We start from the raw sequence: 7,966 nt of genomic DNA on the forward strand, positions 1-7,966 counted from the left end.
TTGCTAGCTGGATTTTCTGATTGTGTCAGTAAAACTAATTTTCAGAAGGAACTCTTGCCCTTTATTGAAGATAGCAGAGAGAGAATTGTTGCTGATTACCTCTGAATGCCAAGAGAATTGAGAAGAGCTCTAAAACTGATGATCCTAGTGCATACATGTTGATTTCAGCAACGAAGAAAAGGAACGAATGGCAATGGACAAGCAAAGATGGAATAGTAGTTGAGGTGGGATTCATTTGTGGAAGTTGTTGCCTGTTTATACATTGCTCCACTTAGAATCGAGTTACTTGACATTTGTTACACTTCCAATTCTCTGTTCTTATGTCTTTACATTCCCTAAAACTTTGAAGCTTACATCTGTGGTTTTTTAACTGAGGCAATCACAGAACATAGAAGACAAGAAAAGGACGCTGTAATATTTTTGGCCCGTGCATTACTACAAGACTAATCCCTTCATTTTGGCCACTATTGTTCTATTTAAGTTGTTAAATATTTTCATTTGTAGTATCTTCCTACTGTTACAGGACTCTTACTATCGAATAATAGCATCTCACTTATGAATTGCATTAATGTTTTTTTTCTATAACTCCTTTGATAAGATTCCTACCATCTTCAGAGGCACTGAATAATTGCCTTTACTTACACAATCACCTGTAAAGTATTAATTGGATGTAATTGTCTCCAGGTTTTGTTTTCTAAAGTAGAGAGTGTGTTAATTTTTTTGTTCATTAGCCAAAATAAGTATAGCTGTGGTGTCCAGAATAGTCTCTGTCAAAGGATAAGACATATATCACAAAGAGGATGAGTGGTTGTGTTCTTTGATTAAATCTGTCTAATATTTATGCTCATAAATGTAGCTCCTTCAATCTCTCTTCTTAAGTCATAGCCACTTTTATTTGTGTATTTATTTGCTAGTTTTTTTATTTTCTTCAACTTTTCTAAAGCTGTGCAAAACTATAAAGGCTTGGTTGCAACTAGAATTTCAAATTATATGATCTTACAGTCACACTTTACTCAAGATTTGCAAGATATTTAAGCACAAATATCCATTTATAGGTGAGCTTTTTTTGCAGCTGCCTCTTTTTTTTTTTTTTTTTAAGATCCTATTTATATGTTTCTGAATTAGGGTTTTCTTCATTGTCTGCATAGTGTTTTAATGTTACCTATGCAATTTCACCTATCTAGTTTTCTTCACAATTACCTTTTATTTTATTTGCTTGGATATTCATTTAGGCAAAAGGATGTGTCTCTCTTAGGTGGTAAAGAAGACCCTTGTCAGCAGTTGTTGAAGATCTCTGGCAGCTAGGTCAAGAGTTGAGGCAATTTTTGATATGAACAGCTTGCTTTTGCAATAACATAACCACAGGCTGATCTGCAGTTAGTTTCACCTATATGTTTTGGTGCTGGATGGGCAGATCTGAGCTAAAGTTCTGAAAAAAAAGTTTTGAAATTTCTGAAATGTAAGGGGAAAAAGCTCAAAAATCCACAATTACAACAAACTGAAGGACTTTGCTATCAATCCATTGTGTAAATGCTCCAAATGTGCATGCAAGATTTAGTTACTGTGTTGCTTAGTTAAAATTGCAGTTATATAGACTAACCTCTCTCTTAGATGCAAGTTAAATAAAGACCTTTGGAACACTGAAAGGTGGCTAAATAATGCTGAGTCATGCATTTTGAGATTTGAAATACATCAGAAGGTTCTGATTGACTGTTGTTTATGTAGTGCTAGTAGGATAGAAGGAAATTGCATGAGTTGAATGCATTGAAAAAAATAGAACCACCTAGGGAGAAGGAGAGCATGAAAAGTCCTAAAGCAAAAGAAAAGATGACTAGACAAAAAAAAATAGCATCAGAAAGAAATATGAAAGAAAGGTATTTCTTTCATCTGTTGAGAAATGGTGTTTTATCATGAAACCTTTGGTGATCTCTGCTACTGCACTAACTGTTGTTTTGGAACTTCTATATTTCCTGTTAAACTCTTAAGAACTGTAAGTATTTTCCTGCGATACTAGGTGGTGTCTAACAGATAACAAACTGGTATCTACAGATAACAAACTTTTCTAGAAGCAGCTTTATAAATGAAAAAGGTTGAAAACCAGAATTTTATGAAGTAGGGTTTTTTGGTTTAGGTAGACATAGATTCATTGTTAAGGCTTTCATGATTTATTTAAAAAAGTTTTTTGTGCCATAAGTGAGCTTCAGTGAGATTCAAACTAAGAATTAAGGTTTTGTGGTGTCAGCTGCCATACCTATTCATAGCAAAACTATAGTCTCTAGCCTTAAAGAGCTGAAATCCTGAGCAAAGGACAAGAGACAATACATAGATTCAGTATATGGACAGGAAAAGTCAAGTTTACAGTAGGATAATAACAGAAACCGAATATCTAATGGCAAAATATTCATCAGCTGCCTACTTACTACATTATTTGCAAGCAAAATAACTAAGAAAAAAAAATTGTAGGAGGAGAAGTCAGTTTGCCTTATGACTAGCAAGCTTTTTTTGAGGTATATTTTTTATTTCTGGATTTTCCCCTTCAGTAAATTACTGGCACATAAAATCCCTCAATCTCTGTTTCATTACAGATGGTTTTTTGTCCTTTTTAATCAATATACAGTTACTGTATGAGATTTAGAAAATATGCTTACTTTTAATCTTTGGAAAACAGTAGCATTTTTGTAGCTTCCTGTGTTTGAATTTTAGAAGATGCATGTTTCAACTGTTTCTCCACTCCATTTCATTGAGGAAAAAATATCCTGCTATTTAACCACTCTGCACTCATGAGCAAAACAAGTACCTGAGTAATGCTAGCATCTTTTCTCTTTCCTGCTCAGCTTCTGAGCTTTGTTAGAACAATGCTATGAATGGCTTTAAAATTAGGTATTGGGCCTTAACCCTGATCTAATACACTTTTCTCTCTCAGCAATTACTGTGCTAAAGTCTTGTGATTCCTGCAACTTCATCTTCTGTAACACATGGTGGCTGAATGTAGAATTCAGCAAAATATGGGGATTTTTTTCCTTTAGCATGTGATAATTTTGTCAGTAGGTCTGAAGGTTTTGTAAAGAAAAGGCAGCACTATGAAAGTAATTTGAATTGACTGGGGAAAGCTACTCAATTTACTTCACTGTGTTACAGATCAGTATGCATTGTAATAAAAGGTAGATGATTTTTTTTTTGAGTGTTTATAAAATGTTACTATGATTAAGTAGATAGTGAAGTTAGGTAATATCCAGGAATATCAAACTCCTTAAGGAGCTCCTACTAGGTGGACACCCTGTATCCTATGAAGAGCTCACAGTTGTTTTGCTTCCTGAAGTTTAAGGAATGGAAAAGTAAAAGGCTTGAAATTATTTTAAATCTTGCAAAAACTAATAGTGACTGAAACATGATGTGAGTGAAATGGAAAAAGTTAAGGCTTATGAAATATTATTATATTTCTTTGGAGATTAATAAATTGCAGTAATAGTGAAGAAAGTGTTATTTTCAGCTCTGAGCCCTCCTGTGCCCATCGTGCAGATCAACAGGACAGTAGCAGAATGGATGACATCTGGTTTAAACAGTGGCATCCAGTGAGGCCGCTGTGCCACCCTGTGGTAGCGTGCCCAAGCCAGGCTAAGGGCATCTGCTTCTGGAGTCCCTTCCCCATCCGCTTCAGTGCCAGGGAAAGGATGACAGCTGGCCAGCTGTTTGCCTTACTGGCTCTGTCCTTCGGCAGCAGACTGCACACTCCTGCAACTGCTGGTACACAGACACTTGCAGACACTTCGTCATAAGAAAAAAATAAATTAATTAGGCAGCTGCTCTGTGCTGACAACAACATATCCTTTCATCATGTGGTCCGTCCTGATGGAAGAAAAGAAGTATGTCCACTGACTAGGAAATAAACTGGTAGTATGACTGAACCATACAGCAGGCAATTGATTTTTGGCTCTATCTAGTGGAGATAACATTTCAGGCACTAAGAAAAATACTGTGGACAATTCAGGTATCTACGATCTGTATTAGAATAAATAGCCTCATAGATTTCATGTAACTACTTAGCTGTTTTTAAGTGCTTCACAATGTTACCCTGAGGTGTTAATAAACCAAGTTGTTGCCATTGAATATTAATATAATGCGAAAACCCAAAACTCAGTATAGTTCCTAGTGATTTAAAAAGATTATTATCCTTGATGCTCACGTACGTGCCCTGCTTTAAGCTGATTCAAGTAATAGGTAAAATGATTAATCTTTCTCTGGAGCACAATGCTTTAGGAAATAGTGGTTTATAATGTTCTGTGCACATCTGGAAAACCATTTGGTATTTAAGTAGATGTGGCAGAATGGTATGAACTTCAGCCAGGAAATACAGACACTGAATTTCTTTTGTTCACTGGCTTTTGATACTTGGACAAGTGCAGAATTAATAATAATTTAAATATAAGAATGTAAAGATAGACTCATTATCTCAGAATTTGCCTGTCTATGGCTCAGCCTTCACTATTCTTGACTCTAATGAGGCATTTGCTTTCTATTTGCTCAGACTTCTGCTCCGTATCAAGAGGTTAGTATCACGTACTTTGCAGTACTTGGAAATGATTATATAAAAAAAGCCAAAATAATCCCACATTATTTCAGAGAAATATGTAACATAATTTTCCTAACTGTTAGTCTTCTGCAATTTAAGAAGCCTATTTCTTGTTTAAATTTTGCTTCTACAAATGATTTCAGATTTCCTCTGGAGAGTCAGACTGTTATGGTTAATATCCAGACAGAAATAATTCTTCTTTTCTTTTTCCAAATCTTAGCCTGTCTGGATGACCCTTAAGTTTTAAATAATATGAAAATATAGGCTAGTTTGAGACTTTCCAGTACTGAGTGCTCATGGCAATCTCCAAAGTGTGTAATTTATTGTCTATAAAAATGTTTCTTGTATATGCTTCATGGAACTTATGTATAATTATTTACTTTTTTGTCATAAGGTTTTTGTCAGGAATCCTTGTACAGTCTGCAATTGCAGTAGCCTTTTATCTGGAGTTACTTCATTTTTTAAAAAAATCAAGCTAACTAATATGCTTGCAAGACTAATATGCACATTTCACCCAGATCATTTTTATACAGGCTATGAATTCCTTGCCATAGGTGTTAGTGGTCGCAATCGCGAATAGAACTTATCTACACACAGCAGATAAGCAGGCACTTCTTTATTCCAGCGCTGGGGAACACGGGGGATAACTCCGCCAAAGACATGTTCGTCGATAGGTACAAAGCACAACATATTTATACACTTTTTCAGCAAAGTCATAGTTACATGAGATCAATAAATTCATAACGTTTAAGTTGACCTTTATAATGATTGGCTTTTAGTTACCTCACCTTACCTATATTTCTCTTTTACAGAAATCATTGGTCATCTTTACTGATTGATTTAAATAGAATGGGGGGAGGGCAATGATTAGCACATTCATGTTATTTCCTGGAAATTATTATCATATGCAAATGTCTCTAACTCATGCGTGGTTATACTGGACGGGGGTCCTCTGGTGGTTGTTGATAGTCTTCATCACTGTGTCCGCTTGATTGAACTCCATCCCTGCGCATGCTCACTCCACCTTTGGTTAATGTTCACCTCTCCCTTGGCCGATCTTCCCAACCAAACCAGTTTTCCTCTGGTACCTATTGTTTCAAGTCAAGATCCATAACCAGTACCTATTGTGTTAATTCAGAGTCCATAACGATTGTTATAGTGTTCAAGGCACACAGCATACTAGTTGCTTAATCCTAAGGGCCCCAGTGTACTTTATATTCTCAGAGTTACTGTAGCTTCATGTTAAGTCAAAATCATACTTTTAAACTAAAATAAAAATAATATTCTAGGATCCCAACTGTTTTATTAAGGTAACTGCAACATAGGAATCCAACAGAGTTTAAAAAAGGCTGGTTAAAACAAGCTTCTGATGGGATACTGTGAATAATACACTGCTCAAAATGTGCTTCTGCCTGGGAGAACTGTTAGAAAAGTTGTTTTCCTCCTATTGTTTGCTGCTTAATTTGTCAACTGGGGCAATGTAAGATACAAAAACTAGAGCTGTGAAAGGAACTTACTGTACAAGGCTGGTTTTTAGTTAATATTTTGCATATATGATCAACTCTTTATGAACGGTGGTCCAATTACCCAACTTGCAGGTTAACCATGATTTTAATGTGGAAACATCTATGCTGGCATTGTTTTGACCAACTAGGACCTAGAACCGGTAGGCAAGCTTATGTCTTGTGCTTGTGTTCTTACTACTGTAAACTGATGAAAGTCAGATGTACCTGAGTTCTAGTCACACTATCTGATCACTCTTTTTGCCTTTGCATGCTCATTGAATCTTTCTGTGGCTCAGTTTGCATTCACAGGATTTGGATTATTTTTATTACCTAAGATCCCTGTTTCTTTACTATGTGTAAATTGTTACTTTCTCCAGAAATGTACAAAACTATAGGCAGTGGGGCCTAAGTGATACACCAGAATTAACGTAACATGGAGAACTTGTTGGGGCAAGATGAGTTCTGGCTCAGGCAGCTGGATCTAGGATGCCATATTTCTAGGTTACACGTTCCCTTCTTCTCCTCTGTGGACATGACATGCACAGAGAGATGGTATGATATGGGAACAATGAAAGGTTCCAAACAAACATAGGCAGGAGGTGGCAGTCTTGAACAAACCAATGAAGCAACCTACAAAACTTTTACACAATCTTGAATGGCCCTCAGGGAAGTAAATGGCCAAGAGCAGGCAAAATTATTTGTTTTGACAAAATGAACACTATTTCAGTACATGCTTACTCAAAGACATTTAAGAAACATAAATAATGTGTGTGATGAGGTTAGGGAAGTCTCAAACCTACTGTACATATTGCGACTGTCTGTGCTATGCATATATGGCAGAGTTGGTTACATGGCAATGAAAACATTCCTACCTGTGGGATAATTTGTGTGACCTGTCCATCTGGAAAAGGGAGATTCTGGCATAAGTGCTAATTAGAGTGGAATTAATGTTTTTTTGTAGGGATAAAGGAGCCTGTTTGATGCATACAGTTACCATTAGATATTTTATTATTGCTATTATGTGCTGAAATTATACAACACCCTCTTAAATTAATATCCAAAATGAAATTGACTTACTCAAAATTGGACCTAAAAAGGTATATTGCTTTTGCAATTCACTTGTATTCTTAACATGATACGAATTAGTCAATCTGATCTACTTTGGAGGCATAAAATAAATAAGCTTAAGAATAATGCTAGTAAGGAAGGTTTATTTTACTTTGAGTTTTGTAAAACCCATGCCTGTTTACAGTTTAAGTGGAACTGTGGATCTCCCACATTTCTTTATGAGCAGTGGTTACAGTAATATGTTACAGCCCCCAAAGTTAATAAATTTCTAAGGAAAACAGTGTCTTCATTTCTAAATATTCATGAGGACAATATTGGTCTGATAAATATTTCTGCTTTTCTTCAAAGAGAATAGCCTTCAAAAAATGCCAATATTGTGTTTTTAAAGACTTTTTTGTGAGAGTGGGGGAAGTCAACAGTACAAAATACAAAGCTTAATTTCATTACAGAGAGAATAATATAATTGTAAATAATAATCCCTTTTCATACTTTAGTAAAGGTTCAAATAACCATCTTTTAATGTGAAAATTCATTTGCTATTTTGAGTTTTGTAGTTGCTGTAACTGCTCATCGTTTGTTTGCCTTTCATGTAAAAGGTGGGTTTATTTGTCACTTTGCTTCAGCAAAATAGCATTTGAGGCATTTAGAAGAAAGTGGGTCTATGACTTGTTTATTTTGAAAATGCATTTTCTGATGCGAAGATTGTTTAATTTCTCCTAATGAAGTTCAGATTCTGTATCTGCTTGAACCTCTGTGGAAACTTGTTCTGCAGTCATAGTTTGTGTGATAGAAACATCTTAACAGTGCCCCATGTTCATATGTA

The sequence above is a fragment of the Tyto alba genome, unplaced genomic scaffold (genome assembly GCF_018691265.1).
Source record: "Tyto alba isolate M040663 unplaced genomic scaffold, T.alba_DEE_v4.0 Super-Scaffold_22, whole genome shotgun sequence".
In the NCBI taxonomy this organism is placed as follows: Eukaryota; Metazoa; Chordata; class Aves; order Strigiformes; family Tytonidae; genus Tyto; species Tyto alba.